The sequence below is a fragment of the Carassius gibelio genome, chromosome B22, assembly GCF_023724105.1.
Source record: "Carassius gibelio isolate Cgi1373 ecotype wild population from Czech Republic chromosome B22, carGib1.2-hapl.c, whole genome shotgun sequence".
Taxonomy (NCBI): domain Eukaryota; kingdom Metazoa; phylum Chordata; class Actinopteri; order Cypriniformes; family Cyprinidae; genus Carassius; species Carassius gibelio.
The window spans coordinates 741,076-756,437 of NC_068417.1; the positions used below are offsets into that span (position 1 = coordinate 741,076).

At 34.1% G+C, this 15,362-nt stretch overlaps 1 protein-coding gene and 1 long non-coding RNA gene across 2 annotated transcripts in view; one reads left to right on the plus strand and one right to left on the minus strand.

Moving 5' to 3' along the window:
- LOC127987565 (NLR family CARD domain-containing protein 3) overlaps window positions 1-15,362 on the minus strand; it is a 260,615-nt gene that overhangs the window by 74,175 nt on the left and 171,078 nt on the right. The window lies entirely within an intron of this gene.
- LOC127987659 (uncharacterized) lies at window positions 13,356-14,331 on the plus strand. Its single transcript, XR_008161313.1, has 2 exons — window positions 13,356-13,441; window positions 14,254-14,331. It is a non-coding gene; the product is annotated as an uncharacterized LOC127987659 (long non-coding RNA).

The following is a 15,362-nucleotide window of genomic DNA, read 5'->3' on the forward strand; positions in this document are numbered from 1 at the left end:
CTGAAGGCATAGCATCATACCTTGATGAATCTGCTGGATAATGCAAGATGAAGGCCTTCTAGCATGGATAGTTAGCAAGTCATTCCTGGCTTTTAACAACACAATTATGTGATGGAAGATAGTCCTATTAAAGCTCATGGGATTTCAGTTCATCCACACATTGACCATTGAGTTTTAATTTGCAGATGCAGTTTTATTAATGCAATCTCCTTAATTTATGTCATTTATGCAATATCCGACAACGTTTTTGACAAAGAATACACATAATAAAAAGAAGAGATAATGAAAAAAAGGTTTTCTAAAATAATATAGCTAACAATTACCAGATTTGGTCATGCACCTGGTTGGGTGCCACCACATTTACCATGTGTCTAACTTCAGACCTCAACACAAGATCGGTTGAAAGACTGCAACATATTGCTTGTAATGTCTGTAACAAACTGAGATACGAGTCTGTTTTATACACGCTTACACTAAGAAGTCTTGAGGGATACATTAACTATTTAATAATGCAACAATCATACTTTTATAAAAATCTAACATTATATATTTGACTGACACGTTTGCAAGGCAAGTTTATTTATATAGCACATTTCGTACACAATGGTAATTCAAAGTGCTTTACATAAAAGAAAGTAAAATAATCATGAAGAAAAATAATAAAACTTTTAAAATGATTAAAACATTTAAAAACAGCTGATGATTTTACATAAAAAAATAATAATAAATAAAACAGTGAAAATATAGTGCAATCAGTTCGGACATTGCACAGTGCTCATTCAATAAATGCACAGCTAAAAAGATGCATTTTGAGTCTAGATTTAAATGTAACTAGCATTTTAGCACATCTGATCTCTTCTGGAAGCTGATTCCAACTGCGGGCATCGTAGAAACTAAAGGCGTTTCATTTTACTCCTGATCCTGAGCACTATACAACACTTAGTTCTTCACAGAAACCTTTCCAGTGTATGTGAAATATTCATAATAATAATTAGATATTGAGAATAATTTGGTAGTAAAACAAAGTGTTGCACATTTTCTTGGTGCACCGAAAAGTATATTTATTTTGTACATAACTTGCAACTGTTTTTTATCACTTAATTAGAAGCACCACAAATTAAATTGTCATCTTTAATAGGGACTATTGAAAAGACATTTAGAAGTTTCTTTTAAAATGCAAAGTTGAAAGTAAAAAAATAATAATCTCTGTAAACTCTTAAGTGTGTCCCATAAGGCAGTGGTTCCCAATCCTGGTCCTGGAGAAGCCCAACACTGCACATTTGAGATGTGTCCCGGATCAAACACACCTGATTCAACTCATCAGCTCATCAGTGAAGACTCCAAGACCTCAAGCAAACTTCAGTTCTTCTTGTGTGTGGAAACAGTCTGTTAACAAAGTAAAATAGGGAAGGTCAGAGGACATGTTCATACAACTTTTACTTTCCACTACATCAGACAGTAAACATAATGTATTACACCCAAAATACTTAATAAAAGTACATCGTCAATAGCAGTGAGGAAATGTCAATATTGCTTCCAGTGTGTTAATCAAACAGAGTTTACAAGAGAAGAAACATCACAATATAAATCAAATCACACAACCTCATTCAAGTTGAAAAGTATATTTATATTATAGATCAGACTAAATTGTAATAGAGACATGCACATCTTCTATAAGGCTGCTTTGAAATGGCATGTATTGTGAAAAACACTTTACAAAATAATTTGATTATTTTATTTTATGAATACTCAAAAAAGAGAGGTTAGAAATTCTATTGGAAACACAGTCCCCAAAGTCAAAGAAATAAAAGAAAATACATCTGCAAGAAGTACAAAAGGTCTCTGCACGGGGATGACATTTATAGATGGATGTCTTTGGATGCACCACAATACTGGCTGACATGATAACTACCATCTGAAGCATTTCTCTATTAGTGGAACATTTCAGCCACCTGAGAAAAACCATTCTTTATACCAGACCTGAACAGTGCATGCACAAAAACATGTGTAGCTTTTAACTCTAATGTGCTCTTTATATTTGATTTGACCCTTGATATAACTAAATTATCTACATTTTAAGTTACCTGAGAAAGTTCAGTAAAGTTTTTAAAGAAGTTTCTTAGGCTTATCAAGGCTGTATCTATAATACTGAATATTATTTCACAAAATAATATTGTGAAATATTTTTGCAATTTAAAATAAAAGTTTTCTATTTTAATATACTTTAAAATATAATTTATTCCTGTGAAGCAAAGCTGAATTTTCCGTGTCACATGATCCTTCAGAAATCATTCTAAAATGCTAATTTATAATGTTGGAAAAACATTATTTCAGGATTATTTGAGAAATAAAAGGTTCAAAAGAACAGGGTTTATTCAAAATAGAAATTTTGTGTTACAATATACACAACTATTCAAACTATGTTTGGGGTCAGTACATTTTTTCTTTCTTATTTATTACTTTTTTTTAATTCATACTTTTATTCAGCAAGGATGTGTTAAATGGATAAAAAAAATTATAGTAAAGTGTTAGAAAATATTTATGTTTTTAATCAATGCTGTTCTTTTTTACTTTTTATTAGCATAATCAATGATTAAAATATTAAGCAGCACAACAGTTTCAACACTGATAATAAATCATCATATTTTCATGATTTCTGAAGATCATGTGACACTGAAGACTGGAGGAATGATGCTGAAAATACAGCTTTGCTTTACAGGAATACACTATATTTTAAAAAATATTAAATTAGAAAACCAATATTAGAAACTGCATTAGCCTAAGAGTTTTATTTCCTTTCTGTATTTTGATCAAATAAATACAGCCTTGTTGAGCGAAAGTGACTCCACTAAAAACACAAGGTCAATTATTGATTAGGTTTATAATATAGGCCGAACATAATGTAATATATCAAAACAATGAATCATTAAAGCATCCCTTCTATTCAGTAAATAGCAATTAGCTTTGTGCTTTTTAACTTTTAAGAAGAAGTCTCTCTCAAATTCTTTACAAAACTTTTCATTGCTGTCCAAAATAAATATTCCAATTAATCTATATACAACTGAATCATAATTTGAACTAAATGGCAAGCTTGAATCAAAATCAAAACATGAAATTGATTACAATACTCAATCCTGCAATGCAATGCAATCCTGCTACTGTACAATTAACATTTTCAGTAACAATTTTCCAGACACAAAATTAGCTCAAAATTGCAGACCTGTTATGGCCTGAACTTTTTCAACATCCAGCTGTTTTTGGGGGGCCCTCTCACAGATTTCCCTGTTAGGGTGGTCTCCAGAACAGCCAGCTCTTGGGCAGAAATGGTCCTGTGAGATCTGTTCAGCTGCTGGAAGACCCTCTTCAGAAAACACTCACTGCACTTTCAGCCAAAGACTGCTGAATAAAGAGCAGCAGGGAGAGAGAAAGAGAGACTCAACTGACAAAGTAATACATATTAGGGAGATGTATCTATGAGGAATACATTTTATCCCAATATTACAGTAAAGTGCATAAAACAAGCTTTTTGGGGGAAAACAATGTAGTCTGTACGTGTCACTATGGAGTTAAAATTAGTGGTTACTCTTGTAGCCTTACAGTGCTGAACTGTCATTTCATTTGGTTTGTTTTAATCTTTCAATCAATTTGAAGCCATTTAAAGGCAATTAAATGTGAAAGGGACTCAATTAATGACTTGCTTGCTGTTCTGACAGATGGATGACTTTAATATTGATCCATTTTACCATGAAGTTAAAAGGTAGAGATTCTGCATTCTAAACATCTATGAATTAACCATGGGTCTCACACCATTTCAATCTCACTGGGCACAGTACTAGAGGAAGACATTCCTGATGAGGGACACACTGCACACACTCCTTCATTCATTTAATCATTTCTGGGAGCTCTATGTGACAGTAAAGGGGAAAAGGGGAAAACCTTTGTTTTGTGCATCTGTGGCACTGGACAGATGGATGACATGTAAAAGCTGGCCAGCATTACAGAAATACTGGTACTAATGTTCAGTGCAGGGCAGTCATGCGTATTGTGGGATTTGTAATGTCAATCCCTCCAATGCCAACCTGAATACCTACCACGAAGGGATGTCATGATTTCTTCATCCATTTGAGACAGCATTTTTGGCTTTTATCTGCAAACAGCCAATAAAATAAAAAAAACATTTCAACTTTTCATTAAAGTCACATATCACGTTGACATGTTTGTTACAATAAAAAAAAGTCAGGAAAGAAACTCAAATTTAAATTCCACTGTAAAACAGCTGTAGGCCTTAATGCTAAGGACTTTTGCTACTGCCCTGCTTGGGCCAATGCTTCAAATTCTTACTTGGCCTGCCAAAAATTCACTGGTCCCACCCAAAATCAATGTAATGACATGAATAAAAAGTAATAGAAACATGTTTCATTAATTACTCAACCTCATATCGTCTCAAACCCCGAAGACCTTGGTTCATGTTTGGAACAGAAATGAAGATCTTTTTTCTGTGAACATAAACAGCATATTCCTGAAAGTCAAACATGCAGCAAAACACACACTAGTTACGCAGCATGTTTACATGAGGGGAAGGAATTAGCGACTGAAGTTTTCATTTTTGGTGAACTTTAAGAAGTGCAAGGTTTTTAAAATTAAATTCAATGACATAAAAGATAGGGCTGTGCAAGTAATTGAATTACTTTTTAATTTTCCTTCAAGCAATCATGAAAAATTGCAAATGAAATTAAACAATTACAGTGCAGGACTCTGTTTCTTTGCTTTAAAATGGTCTTTTTTTTTTTTTTTGCTGCTAACAATCATTCAAGTAATGTACAAAAAATAAAAAGAGCACATTAAGCTGTGAACAGAATCATTGCATTCAGTCTTAAAGTGACAGACAATCACTTGCTGCAGTTTCAGTTAGGCTATTATTATTTTTACATATGCAAACGTATGTGTATGAGACATAGAATAATAATAATAAAAACACACGGTTACTGCGCTGACATACAGAGCCACTGCACTCATCCCGGATCATCGTTCTTTGCCAATCCCGCTTTCCTCTCTCTTCAACCAAAGCTTGTCTGTCTATTCTAAACCGTCATTTCCAATTAAAGGCATACAATGGCCAGAAATAAATATGTTAAAAAATAAATCAAAGAAAAAAGACAACATTAAGTATTTGGGGGAACAAATTGTCAAATTTTACTGGCATTTAAAATTCTCATATGACAGACATGTTTTTGTCAAATATGTGTCATTGTGTATCGTGACTTTGTTGCCAATACATAGACTCATTGTTTACTTCAGGCATAATTGATTGTGAGTACTAGTCAACAAGACAAGCATTTCAACATAAATGTGTGTGTATTTGTTCATTCAAGAACAAGAAAATGCGTGTAAGTGAACTAAATTTGTGAGTTGTGGGCTTGCTGACACCTGGCTTTATGTACATGCCTCAGATGTGCGTGCAAATAAAACATCTCACAAAGTGCAACTACGTCATTGACTTCTCTTTTACATCTTCTTGCACTTGACTGTTTAAATTGGCAAGGCTTAAAAACACAAAAAAGCAGTAACTGTAAAAGAAAAATGTTCACTTCAGTTATAATAAGAGAGTAGTGCCATTATTCAGCACAATTATTTTCAAGTATTTCTCATCTAATAGTGTTAGATCAGTCAAATCAACAATACTGCTAAATGGAAATTGTCCCTGACTACCTAAACCAAGGGGGCACAAACACCATCAGATGATGTGTAAAAAACCTTTGGAGAAAACCAATATATATATATATATATATATATATATATATATATATAATATATACATTTTCATCATGCTGATATACTGAAATTTGATGCAGATTGTTTTTTCTGATTAGAAAATATTTTGGCAGCAGTCACAATGAATCGTTGTCTGGCCAAAGATTTATTTGATCATTTACTGTAATATCTGAGATTACTGCTTTGCTGGAGATGGCAGAATGACACACTTTATTTGTAAGCTTTATGTGATTAGAACAGTGTAAATAAAAATGCTGCATATCTTTTATGAAACTCATAACTTCATATTCTTTGATGAAAAAATACTGGATTGATTTTATTTTTTTAACTTGTTTAAGTCTTACTTGTGGACTTTCTGCATGAGAGAGGTCTCTATAGCTTCGACTATGAATGAAACATATATAGTGTTTATTGTTCCAGAATGCGTACAATACCCAAATTTGAGTACAAATAGAGAAAAACGAAGTAACCTCAAGACAGGATTTTAAAAATGAGCATGATAATGTATCTGTGTTTGGTTTTTTTGTGTTTTTGTTTTTCTTCATGACGAGGTCTTTGAACGAATCTGATATAACAAGCGCAAAAACACTTACTCAACCGCTGCTGTTTTAATACAGAAAAAGGCTACTGACATTAGGAATCATGTAATAACTATTAGGAATTTCACTGTTATAATATTATTCTTTGTTTCACCAGTTTTTATAATGTAGACAGACTGAGTGCATAAGTCTATGGTGTTATTTTATATAATAAAAAGCCTAATAAATCAGCACATTACATGAGATAAAATAAACCATGTGTATGAGTCCACATTCTATTGTTTTGTGTTTACTGGTGAAAGAGCAATACCTGAAACACAAAAGTGCATTTCTCAAAGAACAACAAACATTACATTACTATTATCAGTTTAACCATTATACAGCATGACGAAAATGTGACTAAGATTTCATTGACTGCAACCTGACTAAAATGGACATACATTTCATTGAGTTGAAATTTACATTTGAGTAAAACTAAGACTAAATTAAAAATGGCTGCCAAAATTAATACTGCTGTGTGATTCATTATAATCTTATTGCTTTAACGTAAATTTTTCATTGAATAAAATGAAATTTTAGTCACTGAAACTTATAATAGGATAAGGTTGACTAAATATGCTAAAAAATAACAAGAATATTCCTACATTTTATTTCTGTACATCGACTCCCTGGGATATATACTTGACATTAAAAAAATTTCCAAATCTACTAGCATTGCTATCATTTTCACTGGCCATGATTTTGTTGTTGGAAAATTGTTTTACAGTATATGACTTAAAACTGCATACAAAAATTTATTTAAATTGATTTCCATGTCATTTTTAACCTATTCAAAGGGCATTTTCCCTAACCGTAATTAAATGCATGCATCATCTTTCATATCAAATTCTATTACATTTACATTTTATTAATAATTTCACTTAATATAAGACAATATAGGGCTGTTACCAATCCTATAAAACAAAAACTATCTACAAAACTGATCTTTCCACTGCAGAAGAAACAGAAGGGACTGAAGAGGCATTGCACAAAATGAAAAACTAAACTGTTAGTAACGCAGGACAGTAAATATCCATTTATCAGGTGATTATGAGAGATCAGTGTCAGTGTTTGGATTAGGGCTGGGATAAACCATTATTTTTTAAACGATTAATCTAGCGATTATTTTTTCGATGCATTGATTAATCTAACGATTAATTTTTTCAGACCGATTCGATTTCGATTATCTCCCCATTAATTGACTACTAACAATTTATACATGTTGATTTACATATCTGAATGAAAAAAACATGAATTCCTTAACATTGCAATATATGTTTATTGCTCTTAAAATTACAATATAAAAGACTGACTAAGAATGCATTACTTTGCACTTGTATAGAGAATGTAAACTTGAGGACTTTAAGCCAATACAGAGAGTGCTTTTACAAAAAAATAAATAAATAAAAATTAACAGTGGGAGCCAGCAGCCTGTCATGGAGAAAAAAAAAATCTCCCAATGCTCCACGTGAAACTTTGGCGTTCCGCCCTTTTTCCATCGTTTCTAATGATTTTGGTTAATATGCACGAGGGAGAGAGAGAGAGAGAGAGAGAGAGAGAGACAGCAAGACAGCTAGTGATTGCGCAAGCGCGCGTGAAACTTTGGTGTTTCGCCCTTTTTCTATCGTGTTTAATGATTTTGATTAATATGCAAAAGGGAGAGAGAGAGCAAGAAGCGCTCGTGTTGTTTGAAGACTGTGAGTGTGTGCGAGCAGCCGGGGCTCTCTCTCGTACGCGCCCTGTTAGCGCAAATAAGGCTTTGACAGTCGCCAAAAAAAAAAAAAAAGATAAATGCAGAAAAACCCCTGGATTGGTTATATAACGTTGGACAGAATGTTGATCCGGCCATCGCGTATATTCAGCGCACATAAAGTAAACGTTTTGCAAACGTTTTTTAGAGAAATAAAAACAGGTCGATGCGCATATTTTGCGTCGACTTATTTCGACGTCATCGATGCCCAATTGAAGGAAAGTGAATATAAAATTAGAATAAGTTAATGTATTAAATGGAATAATATTTCTAAAACGAGACACCTAAAGATTCTTATTAGAAAAGAGACATGGCCATTGTATAACTGTATCATCAACAAAAGCCACTGTGCTTGGATCCTTATTATTGACACTTTTGGCTATATTGTAAAAAAAAAAAAAAGAGGGAGCTATCAAAATAAATAAATGCATACATAGATAAAAAAAAATTGTTAGCTTGTATGGGTAATTTTAAATATCTTCTCACGCCTTTGATGACTTTACAATATGTTTTCTTCAATATTTCAGTAATATTAAGATATACTCCTCCCATTAATCCCACACACATCTATCAAAGCGTGTCTACAGATATAAACAAGTTACATTTACCACTTTTTAAGAACCTGTGGCCACCCTGCGGGGGAGAAAATGTGTATTATTATTAGTATTATTATTATTATATTTATATTATATAGATATGTCTTTAACTGAAAGATCTACTCTTTACTACAATATTTAATCACAAATATGATAAAATCATCAAAGACATGAGAAGACAAGTGCCCGTGGAGGGTAAATGAATCAATGCAGCTGAACTTCTCTTTCTGATCGTTTCCTCTGATAGCTTTCTATGAAATCCTGCAGATTAACATGGACTGCAATAAAAACTTAGCTCTGCTGTGATCCGTTCATGAACCTCTGGACTGATGACCGCCACCTCTTCGGTTGAGAAACACCTTCACTGCTTTGGTCAACCAGCGAATGGAGAAAATTTCTGCAAAGGAGGAGTAATAATTATAATAATAATAATAACAAATGCAAAAGGAGGAATACAGCTGTGACCTGATCTTCTGTATGTCCTGCTGGAACAGCTGGATGCTCCTCTAAATGTGAACTGAATCTGTGTCCTTCTTCTGGAGTTTGGCATAGAGGAGGTCCACATGTGGCATGATGTTGTTTGATGATGACTTTGGGTTTGTGAGAAGTGGCCTGTTTCATGATCAGATTGAGCTGATGTGCATAGCAGTGGATGTAATGGGCATTTGGGTCCACATCTTCATCTTCCTCTGCAGTGTCGCTCCTCATCACTGGCTCCATCATACGCTTGGGAGATGAGTTTATTCTTCTGATCCTCTGGAAGGATGACAGCAAGACACTCTTTTAGTGCTGTAGTGATGGACTCAGCTGTGGTTGAACCCAGAGGAATAAACTCTCCTGTACCATTCTTTTGGCATCAGTGTAGCGCAGCAGAAGCACAAGTGGACACTGTGTGGCAATATCGGTGTCTCGTCGGCCTGGAGTGAGAGAAAATCACTTCAGCTAGTCAGTGATTCCCATCAGAAGTGATGGAAAAGCCCCGAGTGTAAGCTCGATCGAGATCACTTGACTACTGATGAATTCACAAGTTGAGTCGATCTGATCCAAGCCCCTTTATCCTCTTTTTTTCTTCATCCGAACGCCTTGTGAAGGGTATTGTTGCAAAGATAAACCCGAGTTTTCTTTCATTTGGAGATATTTGGCTGCTTCCAGATTGATCAGAAGCTGTCAGTCAAATGACAATCTGATGAGAGTCTGAACACAGCATTAGATGAACATTTCAGTAAACGAGCGTGTGCTACAATCACGAGTCACTCTATAAGATGAGATTTCAGCACTTGACAAACGGACAGCGACTCTAAGCAGCTCTTAAAGCACAGATACTGCGATTGTGTTAAGTGCATTTCTGAGAAACACACGTGAAACAATAACGAAAGATCGTAAAATGACTCTCAGAAAACGCTCTTAAACTCTCAGATCAATCGCTGTCGAGAAACCTGGCCACTAATGAAGCATCTGATAGCAGGTTTATAATAAACTGGATTTAACTCATCATTTATCTCTTATATTAAACGCTTCGTTATTTATACAGCATAGCATTAATATTAGGACTTATATCTATCTGCACAGAATCCCCTGAACGCAGAAGTGAACGTGTCTGTGTGTCTCTGAATGAACTCCTTTTGTGGAAGCGATCTTCACACAACAACGAGCAGAAACACAACTAAACTCTTAACATTCACAGCATTTTATTATAATAGTGTCCTCATTATAATGTTATCTGTATGACAGTCCCAGTCATAGTTGTTTGTCTGCTCGCTATCTGAAGAGATAATCACCGAACAATCAAGCGCTTTACTGCTGCGCAACTCAACCGAATGCGTCTGATACGAGATCAATCATATATACACGATATATAGAAACATTTATTATTATTTGTGATCATTATTTCAAATGCAAAAGTAGTGATGAGAAAAGTAGTTTAAAAATCACAATAAAAAAATAAATGATCAGAGAAAATATTACACACAGATCTACTGTTTTTAATAAACTGTTTTTAATGAATTTATTTTAAAAGTGCTGTTTGTACTGTTGAGAATGACATGAAAATGAAGAGAAGCACAATATGATCTTTTTTTTCTTCTGTAGGAAAAGTCACAAAGTCTGATAAAAACAACTTTTCTTCAAATAGTGAATAAAATGAGACAAACAGCGAGTAAAAGGCCCATCATTTCTAAACACTGAAGCTGTCAGTCAGTTCAGCACAAACTCACTGTGTGTGAAAACTCCCGTTTTAATCAATTCATCTGTCAAAACTGCACAATCCAGCTTTTATTGACACTGTGTTTCTGCTTTGTTTGTTGTAATGAGAGGATTTGTGATTGTTAGCAACAGACAGAAACAGAGCTAACTTAATATAGAATTAAATAGAATAACAATGAGTAGAAAATGTAAGAGATCATGGAAAGTTTTAAGTAACATGGAAATTTGACACATTGTAGATTTGCTTTATATCTTTTGATACATGTAAGTGCTGCACTTGACAATCACATTTAAACATTTGATTCATTATGAATGAGTTTAATAGAAATATTATTAAACTGAAGAGCCAGACAGACTCATCTGAGCTTCTTCCTCCTCTGTTCCAGCTTTACATTAAACACAATCATCATCTGCTTGAATACTAAAGCAACATTAATCATTCAATATCATGTTTCTAACACACATGCTGCATTATTTGATTGTAAAGTCTGAGTCTCTTCACCTGTATGGATCACATTTACACATTTATCACACATTTATTTCTCCTCATAGACACAGTAGTGAAGCTCTTCTGTGGATCTTCAGCTGATGTTTACTGCTCCTCTCAAGAACACTTCACTTTATGAGATACAGCATTTAGCAGCATCTGGTGATGCATCTCTATCTATCTACTCTGTAAAGTGAAACAGAAGAGAAGATAATCAGAGTTCAGTGGAGAAAAGTACAAATTAGTTAATATTTCAATCACATTAAAAAGTTACATTAAACTCCTGTAATCAAAGTTGTTGCTAACTGAGCAGAAGTGTTTAGCTGAATCTAAATTGTGTCTAATTCTTCACTTGTGTGTCAAGAAAGCATATAATAAGTGTGATAATGCAGATGCAGCCGGATGTTATCACAGAATAAGTCTCTTCAGGAGGACACAAGTCCTGATCACCCTGTCGGGTTTATTCTGTGATAACAAGTGGCTGGAGGTACATTATCTCTTACAGAAAGTAAGTGTAAAGTAATGTGACGTGTTGCTTGTCAAAGTAAAAACACACAAGAGACAGAGACATTGATCATGTGATGCTGGACGACTGTGAGCTGAAGCTGCTCTGATTTTACCAGCGTTTTCCTACAATCTGAACAAATCTATTTCAAACTCGAATGATTCACTATTACTGATCTCATTAATAAAGCAGCTGTTGCTGTAGAAAGCTGTGACAGTCTGCTTTTCTTCTCTTTCCTCCTTTGTGTTCAACATTTTTATCAACTTTACATTTCATTCTGACACAAACCCTTTGAAATAAAGCTTGATGATAATTTGATCAACTCTTTTCACTAATATTTGAAAGTATATATTTGTTCACATATCAGAGGTAAATGAATCTCTTTAATATCACAAAGTGAAGTTTACTCACCTCAGTTCACAGTTTGAGTCTCGTAGCACATCAATGAGCTTCTGCTTTGAGTCTCTAATCACATTATATCTCAGATCAAGCTGTTTTAGAAACTGCAGAGCTTTTGTGTTTGTCAAAGACTGAGTTAAAGAAGAAACATCTGTAATGCCACAGTTACAAAGACTAGAAAGAGACAAACAGAGGAAGAGAGATCATCTTACAAACAAATCATTAAGATGAAGAATCTTTCACAAATATAATGTGAACACATTCATCATGAGATATTGAGTATAAAGTGTTTTGTTGAACTCTTATGTGCTGTTCGTTTGGGGACGACACTCGTGCTGTTTGGGCTCTTCAGAGAACACAGCCAACAAAACGACATTTGTAACAAAATGTGTCATTTATTAATGTTTTTACTCTACATTCATGTAGTTTTTTTTTGAAGGATTTATGATATTTTGTAAATGTATAAAATGTATTAATTAAAAATATATTTTTAAATAGTTTTTTTTATATACAAATAGCTTTTTATGTAAAATTAACTTTATTAAGACTAATTTCTAATTGTGATTAATGGGGATAACATGGCGTGTGTTTTCTCCATCGTGGATGTGCTGGTGTCTCCTCTTCAGACTGTGTTTTCTCTGTGTTGTGACTGACATTTTGACTAATTATGTAACATCATTTGTATGTGAGTTTAATCATTCTGCATTGTGCACTTCACTTTCGAGTATTTTGTGGTCTGAATTGTGGTGAATTTATTGATTTTATTTGATAAATTAAGAAGAAAAAGTATTGATTTGATCATTTCCTCATTCATTCAGTCATTTCAATGTGGGTCTCTAGAGAGAGACTTTTTTCACACTAACACACAACCAGATATCAATCCAATTTAATTTTCTATTTGTAGATCTACCAAGTGTTGACAACCGTACAAAGTCTCATGTCATTTAGATAAAGGGAACATTTGTTTTTATTTCAGCAAACATCATTTGGGGTCTCAAAAGACCTTGATAAGAGTTAAACAAAGTGATTTTCATCATTTTGATTCTTGTCTGTGAATGTTACTGACCTCAATCTCTCCAGTTTACAGCGTGAATCCTTCAGTACGACACATAAGTGATTCAGTCCTGTGTTTTTTATTTGATTCACGCTCAGGTTAAGTTCTCTCAGGTGTGATGGGTTTGATTTCAGAGCTGAAGTCAGGATGAGACACTGTTTCTCTGTAATACTGCAATAACGCAGACTGAAGACAGAAAGAGAAAACACAATGAATCAGACACGTTATGTTCATGTGTGAGTAATTCATCATGTGTTAACATCATACAGTGCAATAAATAAAACCTAAAAACAATATAAGTAAATAAATAATCATTCAGCCATAAACTTAATCTAAAACAAAATAGGATTTGAGGATATTAGTTACATTTCAAGTCTGAAGAATCTTTAGTCAGACCAAAAAAAAATAAGATACAGGATCAACTATAGAACCACTTTACAACATAAAAAAAAAATAGTTTAAATGTAACAAATCAAGAAAATTCTGTTCATAAATCTAAATTTACTTCAAGACATTTTAAGATTGAAGTTTACAGTCAACAAGTACATTTTATGATCATATTTTTTTATTTTATTTTTTACTGCAGGTCAGGAATTAATTTTTGATGACCAGCTGATAATTGTTGTCTATTGCTGTGATCTCATGTGACTGACAGGTTTTCCCTCCTTCACATCATCAGACGAGAGAAGAGATGTTTTTATGAGAGAAAGAGATAGTTATTTTCATTAAAGATCACAAGGATACATTCATTTTTGGAAATAAATGATGTATCCTGATAAATCAATCTGACTGTAACTGCTGTAGAGTATAATGATACTAACTGTAGTTTCTCCAGCTTGAATTGTGTGTTCATCAGTAGATCACTGAGGTGTTTCACTCCAGAGTCTCCTAGTAGTTCATTCCCGCTCAGGTTCAGTTCTCTCAGGTGTGATGGGTTTGATTTCAGAGCTGAAGTCAGGATGAGACACTGTTTCTCTGTAATACTGCATCCCCACAGACTGAAGACAGAAAGAGAAAACACAATGAATCAGACACGTTATGTTCATGAAGTCACAGCAGAACAACCTTCATCTATTAAATAACAGCATCTTAATCTACATTGAGAGAAAGAGAGGAGATAGAAGAAAACTATTTAATAAAGTCACAATGTCTTGATAAAACAAAAAACAGAGGAAGAGTGTCTGAATATCTTTGAATAATTTTACACAATTTGGTCTTCTGAACAGGAACATTTGTTTTTATTTCAGCAAACATCATTTGGGGTCTCAAAAGATCTTGAACAGCACATAAGTGTCACGTAATGTGTTAAAGGAAACACGAAGAAGGAACCAATTTGCAGGTACGTCGTTTATTAAAGGGGTAATCCAATAGAGTAAACAGTCCAGGCAGGGTCAAAACCAGCAGATCAAAGCAGACATAAACAAGACACTAACGCAAGGCAAGACAAGGATGACGGGAATGAATAACGGCAACATTTAAACAAGGACTCCGTAACACAGACTAAGACAGACTGGGTATTTATTAGAGCCCGACCGATATATCGGCCGGCCGATATGAGCTAATTGCATTTAAATCGGCATCGGCGTTTATAACGGCCGATGAAACATGAGAAACAGTCTCATATTCTTCACTCATGTTATGAGTGTTGCATAGTTTGCCCACCAGAGGGCGGTCTGCAGCTCCAGAGTTGCAACAGCGCCAGAAATCCACAAAGAAGAAAGCGATCAGCCAAGCCACCCAGGTGAGTCTGTCGTTCGTCATGTGAAATGATTGTAGATTTAGTTCATACACTGTATATAAAAACGGTGTGGTAGTTCTAGTTAACGGTCCTATCATTATCACTTCTAAATATTCTGTAACATCACTTACAGCCGCTAATGCATTGCTATATTAGACCATTCAACTTCGAATTGATTCTGTAATCTTCTGGTAACATTGGGCTAACTTTACGTTCGCCAGCGCATGACGATGTTTTGATTCAGACTGCACAAAGAGAAGAGGAGAATATATACGGGTCCG